Here is a 25,607-nt window from a genome sequence, read left to right on the forward strand (position 1 = left end):
GGCGCGCCTGACGTCAGGTGGCGGCGCGCGGGCGCGGGCGCGGCGAGGAGGGAGCCGGCGGCGGCGCGCGCGGCCCCGCGGCCTCGGACGCGCGCAGGCGTGCCGGGCGCGCGCAGGCGCTGGCGTGCTGGGGCCGCGGCGGCGGCGGCGGCGGCGGCGGCGGCGACGGCGGCGGCGACGGCGGCGGCGGCGGCGGCGGCGGCGCGGGGGTTGAGCCGTGGTAGTGCGGACGCGCTCGTGCTCGGGAACTATCGGATTAAACTTGAATCGAGTGCAATTACACAAAGGAGCGCCGCTGAGGAGGCGGCCCGGGGACCCGGAGACCCTGAAACTCGTCAGAGCCGCGTTCGCCCCCGGCCAACTCCGCGCCCGAGGACTCAGCCCCCTGGCCGCGGCCGCCGAGCCAACTCCGGAGCCCGCTCTGCGTTTTGTTTCCCCCTCGGCACAGGGCAGCGGAGGAGCCCGCCCGCCCGCCCGACCCGGTAAGCGCGAGAGTTCGCCGGGCGCCCCCGGGAGGGGCGGCGGCGGCAGGAAATCGCTCCGGGCCGGGGCCGGGGCCGCGCGAGGAGTTGGGAGCGAGGAGTTGGGCGTGTGCGGGGCGAGGGGCGAGGGCGGGCGGGGGCCGGGGCCGGCGCTGGAGCGCAGCGCCGCCCGGGCCGTGTCGCCGGCGTCGCCGCCCGCGGGGCCCGAACCCGCGCCCGGAGCGCCGCCCGGCGACCCAACTTTTGCCTGCGTCCGCGGGGCCGGCGGCGGCGGCGGCGCGCGGTCCGGCCGAGGGTCACTTCCTCGCATGTAAATGGCTTTTTGTTGTGCTGCCGGCGTGGGGGGGGACGGGGGACAGGAGGGAGCGTGTCTGCGCGCGGGGGAGCGCGAGCGCGTTTCCTCCCGCCGGCGCCGAGCACGAGTTGCCGGCTCCATTCGAAAGAAAAAGGAAGGAGGAAAAGTTGGGCTGCAACTCCAGTGCGAGTGGGCGATGGGCGCGCGGGCGCGGGGCGGCTGAGCAGCGGAGGCGGCGGCTCGGGGACGGCGGCGACCCCCGCCTCCAGCCCCCGCCCCCCGCCCCGGACCGACCACGCCGCGCTCGCCGGGAGCGGCGGCCGCACCGGCGCGAACAAAGTGCGTCCCTCCTGGCGCGGCGGCGCCGGCCCGCGCGGGGACGGCCACCGGGCGAGGTGGGTCGGCGGCGAGGAAAGTGCGCGGGGCGCCGCGTGGGGCGGGGGCGGCGCGAACACGCGGCGCGGGGGGCGTCCCGAGCCCTGCCTGTGCCGGCCGCGGGCGCGGAGTTGCGAGCCCGGAGCCGGGGGCTCCCGGGGCTCCCCGGCGGCTCCCAAGTGCGCGAGGAGGAGAAGAAAGGGAGCGGGGCCGGGGCGAGCGCGGGGAGGCGCGGCGCGGAGGGGACCCCACCTTGCCGAGCTGGCCGGGCCAACGGCGGCGGCGGCTGCATAATAGCGACTTTAAGCCCCCGGAGGCAACTCAGCTCCCCCATCCCCGAGCCCTCCGGGGGTCAACGCCGGGGGGGGTGTCACCAGGTGGCCCCCGAGGTGGCCCGGGTGCGCTCTGCCCCCGCCGAGATCCGCCGTTCGGGGCGTGAACGGCTGAGGTGGCTGGAGGCCAGGCGGTCAGCGGGCAGAGGAAGGAGGGCGGTGGGGGACGCGTTGTTTGTTTGGTTGGCACCGGGGGTGCGGGGGCGCGGGCACCCGGTGGGCTGCGGTGCGGGGCGGCCGCGTCGGCGCGGGGCGAGCGCGGGCGGGGGGCGGGCGGCGGATCCCGGGCGCGGGGGGGCGGGGGGTCGGGAGGCTCCGGGGAAGGAGCCGCCGGCCCCGAGCAGCCATCATTACCGAGCCGCCTTTCTCCGGATGGCTGTGCCTCGAGGAGCCCCGCGCCGTGGGAGCGCACCCCGAACTCGCGGCCGCCCGCCCGCCCGCCGGCTTTGTGAGCGCCCCCGTCGAGCGGACGCGCGGGGAGTGCTCCTGCTACCCGGCGGCCGGTTTTCCTGGAGGTCACTTTTAGGCACTGTTCACGCCTCGATTTTAAACTAGTTTTTCTCCCCCTCTTCCGAACAGACAATGGACAAAAGAAAAGTAGCAACCCACATGGAGAGTTTCCTTTTGAATTGCTAGAATTAGATACACTACGAAGCTCTCCACTTATTAAGTATACTTTTTAGTTTCCCATTGTATATTATCTGGCCATCGATTTAAATAACTTATCTTGAAATATGTCCATCCTCTGGGCTTGATTTCTGGGCTGTATTAAATATTTTAACTTGTTTCTAAAGGATTATGTGAAGGCCCTGATTTTTATTTTCTGAAAATTCTCATTTAAGCCGTCTTTGCAGTGGGCAGTACCTTTCAAAGAGGTTGAGTGTGTTTTCCCCCAATTCTCTCCCGATAAGGGGAGGGGGGAGTACTCACTAAAGGTAATAATCAAATAGAAAAAACCCCAAAAAAACAAAAAACCCCACAAAACTTATCCTTATTTCCTCACAGATCTAGTCTAACGATGGCAAAAAAAAAAAGAAAAAAAAAATCGTAGTGCCTGTGATCTTAGCAGCATGGGAACCTGATTTATCCCAGTTGTAATTCCGTTTAGATTGTAGCAATGTGTAAGTAGTAGGTAATTTCTTATTTCAGAAATAACTTGAGCAGTGATTCTGCGAAGTTGAATCCGCCTCCCAGCCCCCAGAGTACATGTGTCGCGGAGTGTTTTTGTCTTGCTGTTGCACAACAGAAGCCCTCCAGTCTTTACCCTAAAATGGCAGCTTTCATTTGACTGGGGCCCATTCATTGACAATGATAATAAAGAGGCTGAAAGCTAGATGCTTGGGGCGCGGAGCAGGACTGGGTTTGCCTTTCTAGGTGATGGTAAGTGGGAGACATTTTATGTCTTCCAGATTTGCTCACGAAAAGTTTGTTTTCCCTGAAAAATCTGTTCTGTGGAAAAAAGTTACAAGGTAAACAGAATTTGGAAGGGGAAAGCGACTTGCAGCAAATTTTAGAAACTAAGTTTTCTTGTTTTGCCAAATAGTGAAATTATGACATTCCCCCCCCCCACCCTTTCGGTAACCAGATAAAGGGACGTGATGGATTTTTGTGAGGCTTGTAACAGGTGAATTTCATCACCATAACACTCAAGAATTGTTTTCTAGCACTATGGATTTTATTATTTATAGTCTGTTGATATTTTCTATTTTTTTCCTCTCTCTGTGCAAGCCAGTAAATTGAAGCCTGATGAATTTTGTTCTAGGTTTTTCAGGATTCAAATGAGTTTCTTGATAAGAAATGAATAATTATAATAAAGGGACTGGTATGTGAATTCCAAACTCTAATTATATTGGTTTAATCAATGAAATTATTTTTAAGTCAATTAAAAAAATGGCTTCCTTTTCTATATCTTAATTTTGAAAGTCAGGATAGAGAAATATAGGTCATTTATAGGTGACGGTGATGGTTAAAAACTCAAACATTATTTTCCTCTTTTGAGGAAAAAAAATAGCACTATTTTTTTTCCAAGTTGAGAATACCTAAGTTGAGTTTAAAATAGCAGGTCTAGTAACTTAATTTTGAAGCAGTACTTTCATAGATTCTCCTGTACTTGGTTTAGTTGTTAATCAGTTTGACTTACAGGACTATTTCCAAAACTTTTTTTCATGAGCGTCTTACTTTTATTGAGTTAAAATGAATACCATGGGGAGTACCTTTATAAAACTGTATCAAAGAAATGTTACAACTTTTTCTTCATATAGATGCAGTCAATAATGTATTACCTATTGTATAGTTTTTAAGCAGTAAGGTCAAAAGTAAAAGAATATTTTCGTCTATGAGAAAATACAGTCAGAGTGCTTCTACGTACATGCCATGTAACCCGTAAGAGCAATTTCATGCCAAGTTTAGAGTAGTTATTTCAAACCTAGCCGAAGAGCATTTTATTCCCTGTGCTTAAGAAGTGTCACCATCCATTTGGTTACTTTTGATTCAGCAGTCACTGGCAAGCTTTCGGTGTGTAAAACAACAAATAAGAGGCGGTGCTTTCCCTCACAGAGTTTACCATCTACTAGGAGAGCGCGTTCCGTAGGTAACCAAGTGCTCATATTTTAACTTCTAAGATTAGCTTTGGAGGTGGTAGTTGTTGCCCATCTTTTATTATCCGTGTGTGGCCTTTCAGGTTTGATAGTAGTCACCATGGCCGTCTTACAGACATCTACTATAAATAAGGCATTGCAAGAATAAAAATGCTTAGTCAGGGCTGAGCAAAGTGTGTGGCTGCAAAAAAATGACCCTTAAAATTTCAGCTTTGTAATCAAGTGATTTGCTTCCAGTATTCAGATGCTTTCTAGATGTAAACAAACCAGCCCTTAGATAGATGTCGGTCACGTAGCTAAATTCACTAAGGTAGATGGGGAAGGAACATCTGGGCTGATGATGGTGAGATGATGTCGGGAACATGATGGCCCTGTGTGACTCTTTAATTGTCTTGTTCATTCACACGGACACTTTTGTATATCTTTAAAAGAGTATTCTTTTTATGCCCTTTTAGAAAGTCAGAATTTTGTATTGTTATATTTTATCAGGTTTCTAAAGCCATTATAGCTTTATCGGTTTGGGAGATAAAATTTTCCTTTTTCTCTGGAGATCTTCATTATTCTGTCCTAGTTTTTTTTTTTTTAAAGAAAACTTTGACATTCAAAGATGATGGATGATGTTAAAATATGAAAGAAATTGGGAGTAAATGATCACTTTTCTATTTCTATCACTTTTCTATTTTTCTACAAAAAATATGAAGATGTAATGATTTATTTTAATTTGGGTATTACTCAGTTGCAGTTATGGCAAAAGCCCATAGCTGATTATGGTGGTAGTTAAGAGCTGGGATGGTAATTAAAAACGTTAGTACCGTTCTTTTATATTTTACTTTTATCAATATATCAAAATTCTTAAATGAAACCACACCTGTGTGATAAAAGTAATAAATAGAAACAGGAAATCATAATGATATTGTCAAGTAGAAATTCATCTTACAGTCATTAGTAAATCTTTGGATATTTAGAGCATGAGGACCTTGGAGAGCTAGTTGAACTTTCTCATTTTACCGATTAAGAAACTAAAGCCCAGAGAGATTAATTAAAGGCGCTGTCTCTGGCTGGCCACCCAGTTATTGCAGAGCTGTCTTGGTCATGGTTGTCTTCCTGGTGCCTAGTTGGGTGCTTATGCAGGGGAGTGCCGGGCTGGTCTTTGTCGGATGACTGAGCTGCTCATGGAAGAGACTAGCTCTCCCTCGTATATTCTGACTCAAAAGTACCTTTTGGCTTAAGCATCCTATAGCCTATGCTAACATAGCTCTTAAGGGTGTTCTTAAGCCAACAGTATTGTATTTGCCTCTGTGTGGTGGTTTGGAGGTTTTTTTTTTGGGAGTGGGGAGCGGGGAGGTATGATTATCCATCTAGAGAAATGCAGAGAAAATTATCCCGAGATTTGATTATTGTTTTCATTATAGAAGCATGTATTCATTACCATAACTAGGTTCCAGTACCTTTAACTAATGTTAGGTGACTGCAAACATGATTGTTTTCTCAGTGAAATATTTTTGGAGGTTTTTGTTTTGTTTTTATTTTGAAAAGTAAAAACTATCTTTTTAAAAATAAAAATAATGTAGAATAGTCATGAAGAAGCATTACTTGGTGGTAAGAGGCTGATTGGTCCCTGAGCTTGTTTTTGTTTGTGGCCATGTGGCATCAAAGACACTTTCTTCAGTGGTCCTTTTGACCTGATGCTACTGCTGTAGGTGCCAGGCTTGGCTCTAGTGGCGGGTGACGGGGCTGTGATCAGTTTTCCTGTTTCACCTGTTTTCTTGTTCATCGGCTCACATATCTGTTGGGTACCTGCTCCCTAAAAGGCGCTGCGCTCTGCCTGAGTTAGGAATACAGTGGTGCCAGGAGAAGACATAAAAGACCCACGCGAAACATAGAGCTACCGCGACGTCACAGGTGCTGTGCGGGGGTCCGGGAGGAGGGAGAGTCACTTGTTAGGAGTGGCTTCAGCACTGCCATCCAAGTGACGGTAGGAGAAGGGGGCAGTGCTAGCCCACCTGGAGGGAGGCAGCGTGTCTGAGGTCCACCGAGAGCAGCTAGATGACACGCAAGAGGCGGGCACAGGCCAGCTTGGGCGGGGCTTCTTACAGGATATGGAATTTGGGATTTAAAAAAAAAAGCAGCAGAGCCACTGGTGAGTGTTAAGCAGGGCTTGACATGAGCAGGCTTGCGTTTTGAAGACTGAATTGGTGGGTGGGGCAGAGGAGAGAGAATAGGCCGGGAACCGCGTCCTGCCTGCTATTGCTGTGGTCCATGGGGTGGGGAAGGACCAATGGTTTGGGCTAGACTGGTGGCCGTGGAGATGGAGAAGTGGGCCGGTTGGAGAAATATTTAGGAGGCTCAATGAACTGTACTTGAAGATAGATTTGTTCTCAGGGAGAGGAAGGTGTCAGGGAATGTAGGTTCCAGTGTATTCCCTGCATGGCCGGCTGGCTGGCGATGCTGTTCACTGAGGCAGGGAGCACCTGATGAGGACCAGGTCTGAGGAGGCAGTTCATGAGTTCCTGAAGCATGTGACTGAGGTGGCCGACAGTGGACCGTGAAACTGTTGCTTCAGCCTTCTTTCCATTGCTAGCGGCATTCTAAAACTTTCCAAAATAGTCTGCTAGCTTCCCCCCAAAGATGTCGGTGGATGGTGAGCCCACCAAGGATTGCTGGTGGTGTCAATGGAAGGGGAGAGAAGAGGGAAACTTTGTTATCTACCTTGATATGTGGCACTTTGTTTCTTACTTGCTTAATAGGAGTTTGCTTGCTCATACAAAGAAGAGGACCCTCCGGTAGGCAGACTTTGCCACATTTTGTTCTTGTGTACCTCCACATTCTGGAGGCCGCTTTCTGTTGCTAGTTGTGTATTGGGACAAGGTCCTTGGACTCCCAGAAGACAGCTGGTGGGTCCCACTGTGCTCCCCATGGAGGAAACTGGTCGCATTTTAGGAGCGGGTTGTGGCCAAACATGGGTGTGGTAGAAATGAATACATAGATAATTGTGGAGGGAAATACTGTCCTTGGTCAGAACACTTACCTGTTTTTGGGGGGAAAGTATGTATAAACTAGCTTAATATATCTTAAAAGTAACTTTGTTCAATTATTATAAAAAGTGGATGATAGAGCGTGATTGGTTGCAAATGAGAGATGCTAATTGATAAATCCAGAAAAGCTTCCAAGTTGCTGACTTTAATATAATTTGAGAAAAAGTATGAAAACCCTGAACATTTATCTTTTTTTTTTTTTTTTTTTTTAAGAATAAACAGTCAATTTTATTGGGCTCAGACTAAGAATCCATGGGTCTTGAGGACCTCTGTGAATTTGTCCATTTTCTTCTCTGTGTTCTTTTCAGCCTGCTTCCGTAGCCTCATGAGCTGCTTCTTTTTCCGGTAGTGGATCTTGGCCTTCTCCTTTCTCTTCTCCTCCCGTGTAGCCGTTACCGCCTGGTACTTCCAGCCGACCTCATGAGCCAGGCGCCCTAGGTAGGCAAACTGGGGGGGAGAGGGAGAAACGAAGCTGTAAGGAAACGAGGCCAGGGTGACTAGGGGAGGGGCGCTGACATCCCGTCCTAGAGGGTCCCAGTCCAGCCATACAACTTCGCAGCAAGCCTGCGCTCAAGAGGCACAGCCACCCCTGGCAGGGCTCTCTGCTCCTCCTGGCATCAGCTGAGCCATTGGCATTATCGGCACTGCCCACAGTGGCATCCGCAGACCATCGTGAGAAAAAGCCATCGTCTGCTGAACATTTATCTTGAAACAGTTTTTTTGTTTGTTTGTTTTGTTTTTTGTATTTTTGTTTCGCCAGTTTGTATAGTAACGATGTTACCAGTTCATTTATTTTTAAATCTTTTAAAAAATTTTATTTATTTTATCTATTTTTGGCTGCATTGGGTCTTCGTTGCTGCACGCGGGCTTTTCTCTAGCTGCGGCGAGTGGGGGCTACTCTTCGTTGCGGTGCGCGGGCTTCTCATTGCGGTGGCTTCTCTTGTTGTAGAACACGGGCTCTGGAGTGCAGGCTCAGTAGTTGTGGCTCGCGGGCTCTAGAGCACAGGCTCAGTAGTTGTGGCACACGGGCTTAGTTGCTCCGCAGCCTGTGGGATCTTCCCGGACCAGGGCCTGAACCCGTGTCCCCTGCATTGGCAGGCAGATTCTTAATCACTGCGCCACCAGGGAAGCCCTACCCATTTATTTTTATTATAGGTCAGACATTGATCGTCGTGTGCAGGGAGATCCTTCGTGGGACTCGCTGTCTTTGGTTGGGTCTCTATTTCACAGGTGCTCTGTTTGACATTGGTCCTCATAGGCCTTTTTGGTGCCATTGTGACTTGATCAAGTCCACCAGGGCCCTCCCTGACTTCCTCAGGGTGGGCACGATTGTGTGGCTCTGCAGATTTTTCAGGAGCTTACATTAGCTGTAGGGGCATGCTACATCTGAAAGTTTTACTCTTCTCACTTCTAGTGGTTTTGAGGGATTATTTGGATACGTTTAAAATTTAGGGGTAGTAATGTTCGCATGTGGTGACAGAGTAGAAAAGCTGGGTGTGCTGAGTTCAGGTGGACTCGTGTCAGCTGCTCTGTGGCAGTTTTTTATTTCTAACACGATTTCTTCAACTGGTTAGTTTAAAATTTTTCAATAGCCTTTAAAAATTCTCTTGTTTGGTCCCATCAACAGCGTATTCTATGGTTTAAGAAATCGTTGCCTTCTTAGGGGTGTAGACACTATACTGAATGCTGCATACAGGTTCCTATGTTGTGGGTTCTAGTGGCAGGATAAAGAGGATGTTTATCCCTCCCCACTGCCTGTATCTCCTCATCATGGGGATGGGCAGAGAGCCACTGTCACAGAGCAGGGGGCGCACGGGGCCTGGCCTGCCACACCAAGCCTCTGTGCGGGGAAAGGCAGGGAGGTAGACATGAGTGTAGTCTTGACATGTCGCGGACTGTCCTTGGTATCCTCCACTTACAGGTCAGAGATTTCTACACCGTATTTGTGGTTTATCTAATAAAAGGGTACATGGTACCTCAGTAATTAATTTGCCCCTAGTTCTGCGGCAAGTTAGAGACTGCTTTAAATGATTAAAGAGTCCACTTTGTTCTCTTTTTGTCCTTCTGAAAGAAACCATGAACACTTTTAGAGTCGGTTCTGTTGATATTTAAAACATAATTAGCAAATGTACGTATTATTTTAACACACATAAAAAAAAAAAAAAGATCATCTTTACCGTGGTACTAAGCCAGCAAATAGCAAGAAGCCCCATGTAGAATTAAAAGCCTGCTTTTGGTTTCCAAGGCAGGATCTGTCACGGCACTAGGTGAATAATAAAATCAATTTGAGCACAGGTGTCTAATCAAACATATGCCTTACTTGGTGAATGGGTCTAGAAATTACTTTATTCATGGGTGGGACTAATAATGTAACTGTTAAGCCTGCATCTTCAAGGTGAACTTTTTTTTTTTTTTTAAACATCTTTATCACAGTGTTTTATGTTCTTGTATACTTGACCTTGTTTGTGCTTGAAATTTTGCTTTGGCCAATTGCAGATGTATTGATCTTGTCAGAAAAATCATGCAGACTCATCTTGAGAATGTAAAAATCTTGATTACATTAGGAAATTTTTTATTTTCTCTGTAAGGTATGTGTTCAACTAAAACAGTGCAGAAATAACGCAGTAACATTAAAGATAACAGTAACAACCATAACAACTAGCTAGCAGTTAGTTATTGAGCATTTCCAGCCAGGTAGGCATTATGCTAAGTGTTTTAATGATCGTTTCATGTACTCATCAGAACAACTCTAGGAAATAGGTAGAATTTTTATCCCTATTTTACAGATTTGGAGACTTGGGCTGAGAGGTAAAATTGCCCAGGGCCACACAACTCTAGCAAGTGCTGGAGGATTTTGAATCCAGGTTGGATTCAAATCTGCATGCGTGACCAGTCTCCAGAATCTGCATGCGTGACCGTGGTCCACTGTCACGTGAACCAACCCCAAGGCTTGTATCACTGCTGTCTTAATAGGTAAAGGTCCATTAAAAATACCAGCAATGCCCTGTAATCCTATGTCATGCCCGCTTGCTATATCCTGTCAGCCCAGGGTTTTCTGTCCACACTTTCTCTTTTTGTGCCTACTGTACTCATGGGCGGGCATACATCTTGGAATATCTTGACCCCTAAGACAATCGGGTTCCATGCCTTTCGCCCTAATGCCCTTCCTCTCCCACGGAGATGAGGAGAGCAGTTGTTCTTGTGGAGGTTTTATTCCGTGGTAGATGAGAACTTGAGTTGTGGCGTCAGAAGGATCAGCTAGTGAATCAAAAAAATAGGAGCAATAATACTCTCAACCAGCCAGGGTTACTAACGGCGGAAGACTGCATGAGGTATTCCATCTAAAGCACTTGGTATAGCGTAGGGCATGAGGTATTCCACCTAAAGCATTTGGTATAGCGTAAGGCATATTTATTGAGTAGTTACTAGTATCTAGTATCATTAGCTCACTGGTAGTCACTGAACTTATCAAACCATGCGTCTTGGTTTTAATTTACAAAGTCCCCGGATCCTAAATCGTGACTGGCCAGGCACGAGAGGCCTGCAGTGGATCCTGGCTGCAGTGGATCCTGGCTGCACCTTTCCTCAGAAGTCGACATCGGAATTAACACGGGTGTGTGCCTGCATCCAGGCACAGAACTAGATGTTATTCGCCTAGTCCTCTCATTGGCTACGCAGAGGTGGCTCGGGTACCCCAGACACTAGAAATGGCACATTTGAAGGAGCAGTTGCTCTCTGGCTATGGAGCTACTCGTCTGCTGGCTGAGCTGTGGCTCTCTCACCAGGGATCCCGTCAGTCCTTCTTTTCCCCAAACCTGCAGTTCTCCAAAGTCGCTGGGAGATGTTAGCCTGGATAAACAGTGGTGGGCATATTCCATCCGTTCTGGAGCGTTAGAACCTTCCAGTATAGACTGGAGAGGTACACAGTGTTCTCAAAATCTGTAACTCTAGGTCCTCAAGTCTCTGAACGTTGGGGCCAGTCCTTTTCCTCCAAACTCTGTGTCTTGCTTAAGGAACAGACAAGAAGCGATCTAAAATGGGTAGATTTGGGATGGGGTCTGGGATAGGAGTAGCAAGGAGAAAGCGAGAAGGTCCCCTGCCTCTGGAAAGGTGAGGCTCTGGGGCAGCTTCCTTGGAATCTCGCTGCTCTCCAGATTGGCATGACAGTGGGAGAGACGGAACGTAGACAGCTTTTGTTTTGTTTTATCCTATTTTATTTTCACTGAAAAGAGACTCTAAAGGGAAAATGAAATGGGGCAGAGTAGAAACAGTTGACAGACATGATCCTGTGGAGGTTCCCCGTATTCTTCCGTCCTTACTGCAAGGCTGAAAAACTGGAGAAGCTGCTGCTGCTTTTTTTAAAAAATAAATTTATTTATTTAATTTTACTTTTGGCTGCGTTGGGTCTTCGTTGCTGCGCGGGCTTTCTCTAGTTGCGGCGAGCGGGGGCTATTTGTTGTTGTGGTGCGCGGGCTCAGTAGTTGTGGCTTGCGGGCTTAGTTGCTCCGTGGCATGTGGGATCTTCCCGGAACAGGGCTCGAACCCATTTCTTGAATAACATTGACTCTAAGGGCTTGATCTCAGTAGCTACCATGTGCGGAGTGTGGGCTTTATTTGAGTTTGCATTTTGCTAACCTATTTACTTACGTGAACTTGTTGGTCACTGACTACCAAAGTAGTATTAATCAAAACGCTGAGGTAGGAGCAATAATTGCCATTTTGTAGGTGAGGAAATGGAGTTTTAGAGATTGTTTAATAAATTTGCCCAAGAATACGGCTATTAATGGTGGAGTTGGGACTCAAATCAGGACAGGCTTATTTAAGACCATGTAGCATTAACCTCTCTGCAGAAATTGCTTTGGAGTGTCCCATCAGAATGACCTTGGCCTTAGAAGGCCAGCAGCAGCATCTGTCAAGACTTACACACCTGTGCTTTCAAGGCCCACCTCTGGGAGTGACACTGAAGGGCCCAGAGCTGCCCATGAATGCATGAGAGTCAGGGAGGCTTCTTTTCCTCCCAAGTCATACCTTATCAATTGCGAACACTTTCCACCTAAAAGACCCTCACTTATTGTAAGACTTACTAGTGTTCTACCCTGTTTTTGTTTATCAGTCCGAGACGTGGCCAGCATCAGAGTATTCAGCTTGCTACAGAATTGGCTGTCCTCAAAGTTTCTTTCCAGTGTTTATCCAAGATGTATTAATTCATGTAGCATCTTTTTCTCACTGCAGAGGACTTGAGTTGCTCAGGAAATAAGACAGGATGTTCCCTAAGCTCCCAGCCGTAGCACTCGCTCTTGGTAAATACTTAACCTAGTCAACAGCCAGCCTCCAGGAAGCACTTGCACACTGCTGCTGCTCGCACGCGGGACGACGGCCGTGCCCTGCAGCCGCACGCTGCGTGGTGTCCGTAGGTCTCAGATTCAGATGTATGAAGCAGTAGGTAGGCTTATATGTTATGCGGTGGATGTGTGTTCCTTTTTCAGGGGATTTAAGAAAAAAACAAAACGATAGTATCCCAAACCCTAATACTCCTTTGCTTCTTAGAACGATTCTATGGTGACATGTCTAGATTCTGTATATGTTTATGGGTTTTATTCGTTCACAACTGAACAAACAGTTGTCCAGCTTGAGTACAGTAAATCTCTCGTTAAAACTTGAAGTTTTGCTATTTTTGGTGCGCTTGAAATTTTAACTTTTTTTGATTGTGTTAAGTTTCAGAGAGCTAGGTTTATCACCAGAATTAGCATTTTAAGTTTTGCATTTCCCCCTCTCATTAAAAAACAAAAAATAAAAATCCGGGCTGGTGTTTGAAGCAAAGTTCAAGTTTATAGGGAACTTTGTGGCTGCTTTGGGCTGTTGAGAGCCCTTGCGTTTAGCTGCTGGGGTCGAGCAAGATAAAGAGAACCCTGTCTCCTGTGCTGTCAGCTACTTAGTAGGGATGCAATAAAATGACGCAATCAGGTAATTTCCCACATGGTTCAGCCCATGGGTGGTGACACGGCTGTGCCTGAATTGCGGGCAGGCAGGCGGTGTCGCCGTGGACTACCTGGGAAACGTGCTGTTTGTCTTGGTGTGAACGAAAGGTGATGTACTGCCCGAGGATCTGGACAGAAGCCCAGCTTTTGCTGGTGGATTGGTGACATAGGGGACCGACTGTCAGTCACTTGCTGTAGCTCAGGCTCTTCAGAACTTGAAGAAATGCCCACATAGGGACTTCCCTGGTGGCTCAGTGGTTAAGAATCCGCCTGCCAGTGCAGGGGACACAGGTTCGAGCCCTGGTCCTGGAAGATCCCACATGCCGCGGAGGAGCTAAGCCCGTGCGCCACAACTACTGAGCCTGCGCTCTAGAGCCCGTGAGCCACAACTACTGAGCCCATCTGCCACAACTACTGAAGCCCACGCGCCTAGAGCTGTGCTCTGCAACAAGAGAAGCCACTGCAATGAGAAGCCCGTGCACCGCAAAGAAGAGTAGCCCCTGCTCGCCGCAACTAGAAAAAGCCCGCGCACAGCAACGAAGGCCCAGTGCAGCCAAAAATAAATAAATAAAAAAATAAAAATAAAAAAAAAATGAAATGCCCACATCGTCAGCATTATCCTTTATGGGTCACTGCCAGCATAATAACAACATTCAGAATAATAATATCTTCACTTGGCAAACCTGAAAATGACTCGACTACCTGTACCTCTTCTAAAAAAGACTGCTTGAGCCAGCTGTTGAATTTAGTAAGTGATCTGATTAGCTTTACCTGCCAGCTCCAGGCTAGAGGTAAGAAAACGGGTCTTTTTATTCAAAGCATTACAGCATTAATTTGTATCCTTATGAAATTTTCTTGTGTTTATCTCTCACTTCCAATATTCTATTTTGTGAAAGGAACCCCAGCTTTCCCTTTTCTCACTGTTTTGAGACAGTTGCATAGAAAATGCTGGTCCTTCATTCCCGGGCAGAAAAGCTAACAGTACGTAGTGGTTTCTGGGGGAAGAGGCAGCAGCTGCTGTGAGCCTGGCCTCTGCCTCTGTCCTGTAGCTTTTCAGCAATTGTCTCCGCTCCCCGCCCTTCCACCCAACCAGGATTCAGAGGTAACAAGGTGGTTTTGCAGAAATAATGCATCCGTTGGTCTTTAAGGAAGAGTAGAATGGTGAGCTGGATGATGTAGCTTTTTCATGTGTTTTCTCTAAGGGACCTGTAAAGCGGGTCTGTTTACATGATTTTGAGGATCTTATATAATTATTTAAAAAGTCCATCTGGTAAAATTGGAATAACTAATAAAATAGATATTTATTGGGGCCTTAGACTGAACACAGTCACCTGAGGTGCTTGTTAAAAATGCATATTCTGGGATTTCCCTGGCGGTCCAGTGATTAGAACTTGGCGCTTTCACTGCCAAGTCCAGCTTCAATCCCTGGTCGGGGGAACCAAGATCCCACAAGCCTCGCAGCACGGCCAAACAAACAAATGCAGATTCTTTAACCCTACACCAGTTCTTTTTCCTGAATTAAAATCTCTGTGATAAGAACCTGCTGTATAAAAAATAAATAGAATAAAATTCAAAAATTCAAAAAAAAAAATCTCTGGGGGCCATCTAGAGTCTGAATTTTTATCTAGGTGCTTCTGCTACATTCTAAAAGGCCACACGTTTAGACCAATATGTTAGTTATACAGTGAGCGTTCCATGGAAATACAAAACAGTTCAGAAAAATGGTAACTCATATATTTTTACAATATTTTTTGGAATTTTGCAAGTAATGTTGTTCTCTTACACGTAAATGCGTGAAATGCAGTTGCTATTTGAGATACCAGTTGTATAAAAGGTAAAGATGGACACATGGTTGAGCTTGGAAGCATAGTCCTCTTTAAAGGGGGTGTTAAACAGGACAGAGGGCAGCATGTGTTGTATTTATTTGTTAAATTTTATTTTCATTTCTGCCACAGAATGATTAAAAAGTTGTCTTAAAAAAAAAAACTTGTCTTATGTGTGGTTCTAGTCTACGTGGTATGAACAGTGAGTGGATTTAGGGGACTTCCCTGGTGGTCCAGTGGTGAAGACTCCAGGCTTCCAGCGCAGGGCATGCGGGTTCGATTCCTGGTCGGGGAACTAAGACTCCCAGATGCCGCGTGACGTGGCCAAAAAAAAATTAAATTAAAAAAATAAAAATAATAACAATAAAAAAGAAGCGTTAGTGGATTTAATAGGCAGCAGTAACTGTTTAGAGGCACCCGTTCCGAGCCAGTGTTGTTCCCAAGGGCAGGTCAGACACGTAAAGCGAGAGTGGCAGGTAATTTGGTGGGTGGACTTGGCGTCCTTCTCCGTGAGCGCCAGGTGTTCTGCGGAAGGTGATGGGAAGCGGCCTCCTTCTCCCTTCCTTTCCGATTCGTTCCTCGCTGACCGCCCCGGCCTCGTGCCCCATGGTCTCCGCGGACCGTGGCTGGGAGGCGCCGTCCGCGCCCTGGGCCTGCCCCTGGTGCTGCCCCGGCTGCTCCTTCCTCTCCTGTTCCCTGAATACAGCCTGCGTGCTGCCCGTCTCGGCTTCTCTAGGGCCCAGTTCAGACTCACAGCTCCAGCTCCTGTTTCCAGGTGATTAACTCCTAAGACTGTATTTTTATTTCCAGTATCGCCCCCAGACGTCTGTTCTTAATGTTCCCCACCTGTCTGAAACGGAAGTCTTTTCAACACCCCCCGGCCCCCCTTTTCCTGCCTGAAGCCCCGCCCCTCATCTGAGCATCCGCGCCCGAGCCCGTGCTCCGTGCCGCCCCGCATCCCGGCCTTTGCTGGCCCACTGCAGGCTCCTCTGAGTTCAGGGGGGCACCTTCCACCGCGCGGCACCCTTGAGACCCCCGCCCGCCCGTTAGAGCACAGTCCCCGGCCTGCTGAGCCCTGGCTGTCGTCACCGTCTCCTGCGCCGGACGGAGGAGACCCCCGCCCTCCCGCCCCGCTCCCGGCTGCGGGTCTGGAAGCACCCAGGCTCCCGCAGAGGCGTCCTGCTCCACGCCTCCGGGTGTAGCTGGGCTGACGGGTTTAAAGTGGAGGCTCCGTCGCAGGCGGGGCGGGGTTGCCCTGTGCCTGCGGCCTGTCCCCTCCCTGGCCTCCCCAGTGACAGGCTCCGGCCCCGCCTGGCTGTCCCCCAGCTGGTTCAGAATGTGGGTGGGGACAGGAGGTGAGAGTTCCTCCTCAGGCCTCAGCCCGTGTCCCCTGCGTCCGGTCGGAAGGCCTTTCTTTATTCCTGGTCGAGGTGTCCTGATTAGGTACTTAAGATGCCCTGCGGGTCGGTCCAGGGGTATGCAGGTTAGCACAGTAATGTCCGTGTAATAATCTGGTGTCGGAGGGAAAGCTGTTAAACTAGCAGCTGAAGTCCTTTTGGGGGGAGTCGCTTGCTGCGGCGAGCGTGGCCTGAGGGGCTGTGCCGGGGCGGGTGCCCTTTGCACCAGGGAGCCATGTGGCGGCGGTGGCATCAGGGCAGACACCTGCCTTCCACGGTGGCTGTTCAAGAGGGGGCCTCAGAAACGGGCCTACAAGGTCACGTCAGAGTGAGCTTTTACATAAGGGCGTACCCAAGTCGGCTGTAGGAAGGACTTCCTGAATGCAAAGGCGTGGCCAGTAATGAGCAGGGAAAATTCAACAGTGTTTTCAGATTTCCACCTCTAAAAGGTAAATGGTGATTTCTGTGTGAGGTTTACCATGAAGTCTTTTTGGATTTTGGAAACATGGATGTGTCTGGTGAAAGCTGTTCTCGTATTAACTCTTTTCGGAGACAGATAAGAATTATGAGTGTGCAGATCTTAACGTTCTTGTGACTTTAACGTCTGTGAAGGGGTGCTTGAGTTGTGTGGGAGATACTAAACATGCTCACCGTGGCCAGGAACTGCAGGGTAGCACACCCGTGATGAGGTGGAACCGGACAGCGCGGCATGTAGTCAGGCGCTGAAAAGGGGTGGCGCTGTGGGCAGGGGCTTGGTAGTGGAGGAGGGAATCAGCAGGTGTGACCTGTGCCCTTGGATAGGTTGGAGGGACTGAGAAATGACATGAGCAGAAAGCACAGAGATACTGCGAGGCCAGGGTCCCCAGAGCAAGCCGCAGGGGCGGGGCCCGTGGCCCCAGGGAGAGGGGCGCCCTGCCATACACCTGCCCTCCTCCAGAGACCGCAGGGAGCCCCGTTCCTGGGTCCAGGAGGGTCCGAGGTGGCTGGGGGCAGAGGGGCAGGGGCTGGACAGACAGGGTTGGGGATAGGCCGTGGCGAAGTTGGAAGTTCAGACCCGGTGAGATCCTGACTTGCATTAAGTGATGGAAATGGAGTTGAAAGGTTAGTCTGGCAACGCATGAGGGATTGCGCTTGAAGAGGAACTAGAGGCGAAAAGTCAGAGGCTGTTGAAATAGCGCAGGCAGCCGCCGTGGAGCTGCGCCAGGGCGGGGGGAACTGAGGAGCGGGGGAGACCTGGGAAGAGGGGGAGATCCGGGGAGAGACGGGGAGCGGGGTGAGTACCGGTCCTTCCAGGGGCCGGCACGGAGCTGAGAATGGCTTCGAAGCCTCTTTTCAGGAGAACCAAGGTTTGATGATTTGAACTTAGATTAGATCCCCAAATAGGAAACATTTGAGGAGGGTGAGATGTATGAAAAGATAAAAGGTCACTTTAGAAAGCTTCCAGAATAAAGCTACATCACTCACGAAGCTGTGAGACCTGCAAGCCAAAAAATAGCGAAATAGTAAATCCTTTTTTTTTTTTTAAGTAAAGTCAGTGTCTTATAAAAATGATTTTGGAACTGTTTTCACATGTAGTTTGACTTTATTTTTTTAAATGTCCTTACAACATGGGCATAGAATAACACGAAAGAATTCTGCAGGATTGTTCATATTGCTCTTTCAGAATCAAAACAGCACGATGGTAGTTTGGGAGTTTGTAAGAGGCTACGCAGTGATTACACACGGAAGTTAATCCGTTCACCGTAGTTGAGCTTCCTTCTGAGCGTGTGTTCTGACGTTAGGACGAACCGTCTCGCCTTTTATGCTTCCCTGCTCTGATGTGTGCGTGTGGATCTATTAAAAAGACACATCAACAAATACAGTAGAGAAACAGCTGCAGCCCAGTAGAAAAGCAGTAAAGGATATAAGCAGGTAATGCATAGGAAGAAAATTTAATTGCCAAAAACATGAAAATTTCCAAATTATGGAGTAATAAAAAAATGCAAATTAAAACGAGATACTTTTCCTCCTTATCACATTAGCAAAGATTTAAAAAACAGTTTTGATACTGACGGAATATGGTGAGACTTGCACGATCACTGCCGTCTGAGGTTCAGACTGAGGTTCAGCAAGTACAAACATTTTGGAAAGTAATTGGAGATTATATGTATCCAGACCTTTATGAATGGCCATTCCAATCATATCAGTCATCCATCCTAAGGAAAAATCTGAAATCCAATCAGCTGTTATGAATAAGAGGTCACAGCAGTTTTTTCTGACAGTGAGAAACTGAGAATGGTTGAATGTGTGCTGTGTTCATATGTTAAGAGTGTGATGCAGGCGTTACACATCACGTTTTTGAACAACATAAAGCCTCAACGAGTAGAGCACAAAAGAATATATTAACTGTGGTCCCAATTTTATACAAATTAAATCACAAGCCTAGGAAAAGACTAGGGAAAAGACATCAATTTTAAAAATGAGTAGTTTCAGGGACTGACAGTTTCACTTAGTTAAAAGCTCTGATTCTGGAGTTACACAGGTCTGGTTTGAATCCCTGCCCAACTACTTATTGGCTGTGTGACCTTGGACAACTGACTTAGTAGCTCTATGACCACAGGCAAGTTTTTTCTTTTTTTAATTTATTTTTGGCTGCGTTGGGTCTTCGTTGCTGCGCGCGGGCTTTCTCTAGTTGCGGCGAGCGGGCTTCTCATTGCGGGGTCTTCTCTTGTTGCGGAGCACGGGCTCTAGGCGCGCGGGCTCAGTAGTTGTGGCACATAGGCTCAGTAGTTGTGGCTCGCGGACTCAGTAGTTGTGGCTCGCGGGCTCCAGAGCGCAGGCTCAGCAGTTGTGGCGCACAGGCTTAGCTGCTCTGCGGCATGTGGGATCTTCCTGGAACAGGGATTGAACCTGTGTCCCCTGCATTGGCAGGCGGACTCACAGCCACTGTGCCACCAGGGAAGTCCCACAGGCAAATTTTTAAACTTATGTGAGACTCAGTTTCTTCAGCTGTGGCAGGGGGCTGGTAACAGTGCTTAGCTCCTAGGCCTGTTGGGATTAATGCAGCGATGCTTCTGGAATACCTCACACGGTGCTCGCTGCATTGTTAGCCCTCCATAAATGTTAGTTATTTGGATTGTGGGTTATTTTTATTTTAATCTTTACATCCTTAAGTATTTTCTAAATTTTATACTGAAAGGTACTTTTATAATCAAGAAAAACAACCATCACCACGCCAAGAAGCTATCTTATACCAGATATGGAAAGAAGAACTCCTGACAGTTTTTCAGTGTTTTGTGGTATAGACAGGGAAATCTTTATAAAGTAATCTCAACTAGTTATATTTCTGAAATGAACACCCCAACGTTTGCCTCTTAGGGTTTTCCCTTTTTTTAGATCACTGAGCAGTATTTGGCTTATTTTTTCTATCTCAAAGAAATTTTGTTCTGCAGTAAGTTGAATTTAGGAGACCCCTGCCTTCTTTTTTTTCCTTTTTTTTTAAGTTTTCTGAAATCAAAGAAAACAAGAATCATCTTAAAAACTTCTATAGATGAGATCTGAATTTGGTTAGTATTTACTTAACATTTAGCACTCAGATTTCAGTGCTAGCATCTGTACATCTCACCTAATTGTTTAAATATGGGAGCACGATTTTGATATTGGGGAGGTGGAGGAGAAACCAACCCCTTGAGAGTTTTGAGCTTGAGTTTAAAGGCTTATTTTGTCTTGGAGTGAGTCGATTTACGCTGGTGGGAAGATTTGAGCATCTGGAACGCTTCCACCTTGGAATTGTGTCTTTCTCACAGAAGAAACCATTTGGGTCTCACGCAGCCTGGAGAAGCTTTCAGGCTCTATTTTCTTCGTAGGAGGGTAACAGCTTTGCACTTACAATAAAATAGCTTCAAAGCTTTTGTCTCCTTGAAGTTATGTGACCTTTCATTTATCTCAAACATCCTTTATTGTATCTTTTATGGCAAACCGAAGAGGATAAGAAAAGAAAAAATAGAGACAAATTTTAACATCGTCTTCTAAATTAATTATGAATACATGGGTTGATGGTAATATAAAACTTAAACCATAGAATCCAGAATACATGCAACTTCATTTTATTATTGTATTTCATACACATCTAAGATGGTGTCAGTTGTAAGATAGATCCTATTTCTGACCTATGGGAACGTGAAAAAAAAAAGTATGTCTTAGATTCAATGAAATACAGTAACGAGTAAAAAATTAGAAAACCTTCAGTTTGCAGTCACTCGTGTTTTTCAATTTCGTTTACTGAACAGAAAGGAAAATCACCTGACTGCATCTGAAATTGGAACTTAAGCCTCTGATCTTTAGCAAAAAGATTTCACAGCTAGCTGCCTGTCACTTTAATCACACCTGGTGCCATCCCGTGCACACCTTGCTGCATCCATTGTGAACGGCACGTAGAGCACAGCCTGGATGGGCTTATGAATCAGCCATTTCAGCATGAACCTGCTTGGCTACTGGACCTAACGTAAGCAGACAGTGGGCCACTTTTTATAGCGTTACTCTGCCAGACTGCTGTCAACACACTGGGTACCATAACACAGTGTCACCGAGACTATTCCACAAGGGTGATGCCAAAATCTATTAAAACTCACAATAAAACAAGAAATGTACTGCTAACCATTAAAAGCCTGACTTGACAAACAGTCAAGTATTTGGGTATAGATTCTGAGCTTAGTGCTAGGCTAGTGCCCACGTTGTACAAATGCAGAATGAATGTTTTTTGTTTATAAGTTTAAGAATCTAATTATTCAGTGATACAAAGCAAGGAAAGGGCCCTTTTCTTTCTTTCTTTCTTTCTTTCTTTTTTTTTTTTTTTTGTACCTAGGATAGTTTGAGAGGATTTTGCAGCAGATAGTGTGAAGGCAGGATGGAAAGAATACAGACCCAAATGTGGACCTAATGTAATGATGTCAGAGATTTCCTCCTCCACCAGCCATAACGAAGAAAAATTTCCGATGAAATGATAGCAATGTAAAGATTCTTTATATGTCTACTTGGGGATCAGATAGGTAGCATGGTGGAAAGGTTAAAGCCAACAAACAGCTCTGGAGTCAGACGGCCTGGGTTTAAAGCTTGGTTCCAACACTTAACTACCTTTGGCACCTTGGGCAAGTTAATTCATCCCCAGCCTCAGTTTCCTCATTTACGAAGTGGGGTTAATAATAGTACCTTCTTCAGTGTCTGTCATATACCAGCCATTCATTAGAATGAGCAGTTATTCACGGTGTCATGGCTTGCTTTGTTTCTCAGTAAAGAGAATGTGAAAGTGAGAGATGTAAAGATTGGAGAGCCTTGGTGTCTATTAGTGTGACTGTGGAGGTTTCAGATGAAGATGGTAGATAACGCCTTTCTTGGCACTGCAGTGAGCATCAGGCAACTTGAGAGCAATTAGTTATTAAGAAAAGACTGAGAGTGTGATTGTGGTGACTCCCTGTAGAGCATTTTGCTCTGATACCTTGGTTAGGGTTTTCTGGATTTCCCCCGTGTCTTGTGGTTGAATAAGGAGGAGTGGTTTTAATGTGGCAGTGTGCACTTGGGTTATCATGAAGTGTGGGAGCTCTGCTTTGTGCAACAGGACAGGGGCGTCTCTGTCTTATCCCATAGATTCTTCTATCTTAGATGATATGAACTGATATTTTAATGTCACCAAAGAATTATATGACCAAGAAGAACTGAGATGATTTCAAAATGGCCAAATGTTGATATTTTAACTGTTCTGTTGCTAGTCACCCAGAGTGAGCCAGGGCTATGTGATAGGTCCTGTTTTATGTTTTATCACATGTTATCTTTTTCTTTCTTTTTTTTTTGTTTAAAGCCTAAGATAACCTGTTCTGCCGGAGCCAGCCCTGCGTGTCCCCCATTGCTGTGAAGTATGGCCCAGCTCCTCTGCTTCCTCGCTGAGCGCCCTCCCTCTACTGTTGGATGGGGTGGAGGCAGGGGGGCATAGAAAGCTAGAATAAGCAAGAGGGCAGGACTTGAAGGAGCTTATAGTTGAATTAACTTTTCACCTCCTCTTCAACCCCACGTGCCACTGGCTTCTAGGGTCGTCCCTCATATTCTGATCTCAGCTGCGTCATGGGTTAGATGAACTGGTGTTTTGGTTTTTTTTCCCCCACTCCTGTTTATTGTTGTTATTGTTGCATAGCCAGAGCTTGTTTCTATGGAAATATTTTAGATTCCAAACAGCCAAGTTCAAAATATCATTAGGAGTAAAACTAAAGACTGAATTGATATTTGGTGATTGCTGGCCTTAGGCTCTTTCCAACCATACTGGAGCTTTCACCTTCACAAATTGTGTCTAGGACGTTTCTAGAAGCTTACCACCTTACGGCAATTACTACAGCCACTGGCCATGCTGTAGGAGGTACATGGACCTTTTCTTTGGATGCTCCCCTGAGTCAGGGTACTGACCTGACAGAAACCAAGGATCGTGTGTATCTCAGCCCATACCGGACAAAGAAAAGATGAAACCCAAGGGAATCAGGACCACAGAGTTAGGAGGTTACTGTGCGTGACCTAACATGATGAGATGATGCCACATCGGGTGGCGGAATAGTTGTAGAGACTTAAACACGTGCCGGCTCCGGGGCTAGTGACGAGGTCCTGCTTAACCCAACCTAATGGTCTACAGACGGGGCGGTGCAGCCTCCAGCCCTGCTGCTGGTGACCGTCGCAGGTGGCGTCACCTCAGTCAGGAGCGTGGGTCAGAACCTGGTTCTCATGTAGAGGCCTCGCTGTGCCACGTGGCCCTGGGAAGGTGCCTTGACCTCTGCAAGCTCGGGTCCCCAGGGGGCCAGCACCCAGCGCCAAGCAGGGCCCAGGGCGGCGGACCTGTCAGTGCCTCCTGGGAGGCAGGACCTTCCAGAAGCCGTGGGCTGAGTTCACAGGTTGGAACAGTGTGTCCATGTGAATTTTGAGCTGGGTGAGGTTTGTGAATAATGTCTCTTTGGGCTGGAAAATAATGGGATGGGAAGAGCACACACACGCACGCAGACGTCACCCCAAAGTGGTTCAGGGTGTCCCACGTGATGGGACAGGAAGGCGGCTGCAGCTCGGCCAGGTCAGCAGACCTCGGGCCAGATGCAGAGTCGTGGTGCATACGTGTTTATAAGCAGCAGCAGCAGTGGAGAGTCCCCATCTTGTTGTGAGACAGCCCTTGTGAAATGTCTGGTCCTGAGTGCTCTGTGATGAAGTGCTAGTAAAGGGTCATCGTGATGGACAAGATCACGGCCACAGACCCGGCCTTTCAGTCATGGGTTTCATCTGCAGAAAGTCTTACATTCCATTCTCAGCATCTTTATTTCCCCAAAGAAGTGTAAGTCCCTTAAGGTGAAGTAGGTTCTTTTTCCTTCCCCTCCATTTCTATGTAAACTTGGCCGTGTGTCTGGGAGTGGATGGGGTTTACTAGTTGTAAAGAAGAGGGTGTTTCTTACCCAAAGGTGATATTGTGGCTTTTCCACATAGCTTGGATGGTCCGATTGTATCATGGTTCTTTCTTGCATAGATGTCTATACTATATAATGGGAGTGTTTCTTAATATGACGCTCTCTTGGAACAACTTTTTATCAGGTAGTTACAATTTTTTTTTTTTTTTTGGTCTGCGTTGGGTCTTTGTTGCTGTGCGCGGGCTTTCTCTAGTTGTGGCGAGCGGGGGCTACTCTTCATTGCGCTGGCTTCTCTTGTAGCGGAGCATGGGCTCTAGGTGTGTGGGCTTCAGTAGTTGTGGCACGCGAACTCAGTAGTTGTGGCTCTCAGGCTCTAGAGGGCAGGCTCAGTAGTTGTGGCCCACAGGCTTAGTTGCTCCGCGGCATGTGGGATCTTCCCGGGCCAGGGCTCGAACCCGTGTCCCCTGCATTGGCCAGGCGGATTTTTAACCACCCTGCCACCAGGGAAGTCCCAAGTAATTACAGTTTTTAAAGAGAGAATTTTATTAGGAGAGATGGGTTTGGTGAGGGAAAAAAACCAAACTCTGCACATTTGAAAGGTATTTTGTTAGGTAACAGCTGTATGTGAACTTAGAAGACATTTTTAGCCTTCCTGGGGATTTTTACATGCTTCTCCGCCACTCTTTTTCGGGGGGGGCACCCATCACCACTGTGGCTTGTTTGATTTCTCTGTAGAGGACGTTTACCCTGCTGCAGAGCTGTTTCTGCCTCTTGTGCAAATCCTTCAGCCCCTGGTGTCGGGCTCTGTGCAGGGTCGGTGGGCCAGGAGACCTGTGCTTTCTCCCTTGCAATGTTGGGTTTTGGAGGCTGGACAAAATAAAGAAAAAATCAGCTCCTCCACTTACCAGTTTTGTGGTTTGGAGAGTTACTTGATTGCTTTAATACCATTTTCCTCATCTACAAGATATGGGCAGGTACTACTTCAGGGGTAGTTGTGGGGATTGTGTGTGTGTGTGTGTGTGTGTGTGTGTGTGTGTAAAGCACCGAGCCCAGGGCTCGGTCCACAGTGAGCACTTACTAAAATGTCAGTTACTACCCCCAGCCCGTTTTACTGTTAATTTTCCATACGTGGTGGGTATATAATCTGGAAAATACAGGATTTTCTTTTTCCAAATATTACACTTTAGATTAGGTATCCCTCCTGATTTCTATGTAGGTTGCTGTATCCATATCACACCTTGCCTCTTTTAGCTCTAATTTTGGTTTCTTCTTCTTCTTTGGTTGTTCTAGCAAGTTGGAAGTTCTAGCAAGTTGGGAAGTTGTCCCTTCCAACTTACTAGAACAACGGGAATCTATTTAGTCCACTAACTAAATAAAGCTTTTTATGTTAAGACCTCCCAGCGACAAGTGTGTGGGGAGGAGGAGACTGTGGTTTCAGTTGTAAACTTAAAAACGAAATCTCTCACCCCGACCCTTCCTCTGTCACAGCTTTGCCGTTGCTGGAGAAGGGGACCTGGAAGTGACGGGGATCAGCTGGTGCTCTTAGGCGGCTGGACCTGGAGTCTCAGGGTGACGCTGGGTAGCCTGCTCACCTGGCCAGGCGGCGGGGAGGGATGCTCGGGGGAGGCCGGAGAGACAGGGCCGTCCTGCAGCTTCTGCAGAGGATGTGCCGTCCGCTGATTCTTCTATGAAATGCCTTTGGCCAGTCGACTGGTGATGGTGCTGAAACGCAAGGACGCTTGCCCTTCCTTTCCCATTGGTCAAGGTGGGCTTACCGGGTAGGAAACAAAAGAAGACAAGAAAACAAGAATGGAATTTGTGCTTTCATTTCCTCCATTATAGTAACCGTTTTAGGATAAGTTCTTGAAATCCTATTTGGTTAAAACTCTG

General features: G+C 47.6%; 1 protein-coding gene and 1 long non-coding RNA gene across 3 annotated transcripts in view; one reads left to right on the forward strand and one right to left on the reverse strand.

Moving 5' to 3' along the window:
* Positions 1 to 25,192, reverse strand: part of LOC309646618 — a 139,883-nt gene extending 114,691 nt beyond the window's left edge. The window contains exon 1 of the long non-coding RNA XR_014255475.1: positions 18,912 to 25,192. This is a non-coding gene — a long non-coding RNA (uncharacterized lncRNA). The remainder of the gene's footprint in view (positions 1 to 18,911) is intronic.
* The window catches only part of CHD7 (chromodomain helicase DNA binding protein 7), a 177,108-nt gene continuing 151,644 nt past the window's right edge, over positions 144 to 25,607 (forward strand). For both annotated transcript variants that reach the window (XM_082432973.1, XM_082432974.1), the window contains exon 1: positions 144 to 482. The gene's annotated coding sequence lies outside the window, so the exon portion shown is untranslated. The remainder of the gene's footprint in view (positions 483 to 25,607) is intronic.

The sequence above is a fragment of the Balaenoptera physalus genome (genome assembly GCF_965194825.1).
Source record: "Balaenoptera physalus genome assembly, chromosome: 17".
Lineage (NCBI taxonomy): Eukaryota > Metazoa > Chordata > Mammalia > Artiodactyla > Balaenopteridae > Balaenoptera > Balaenoptera physalus.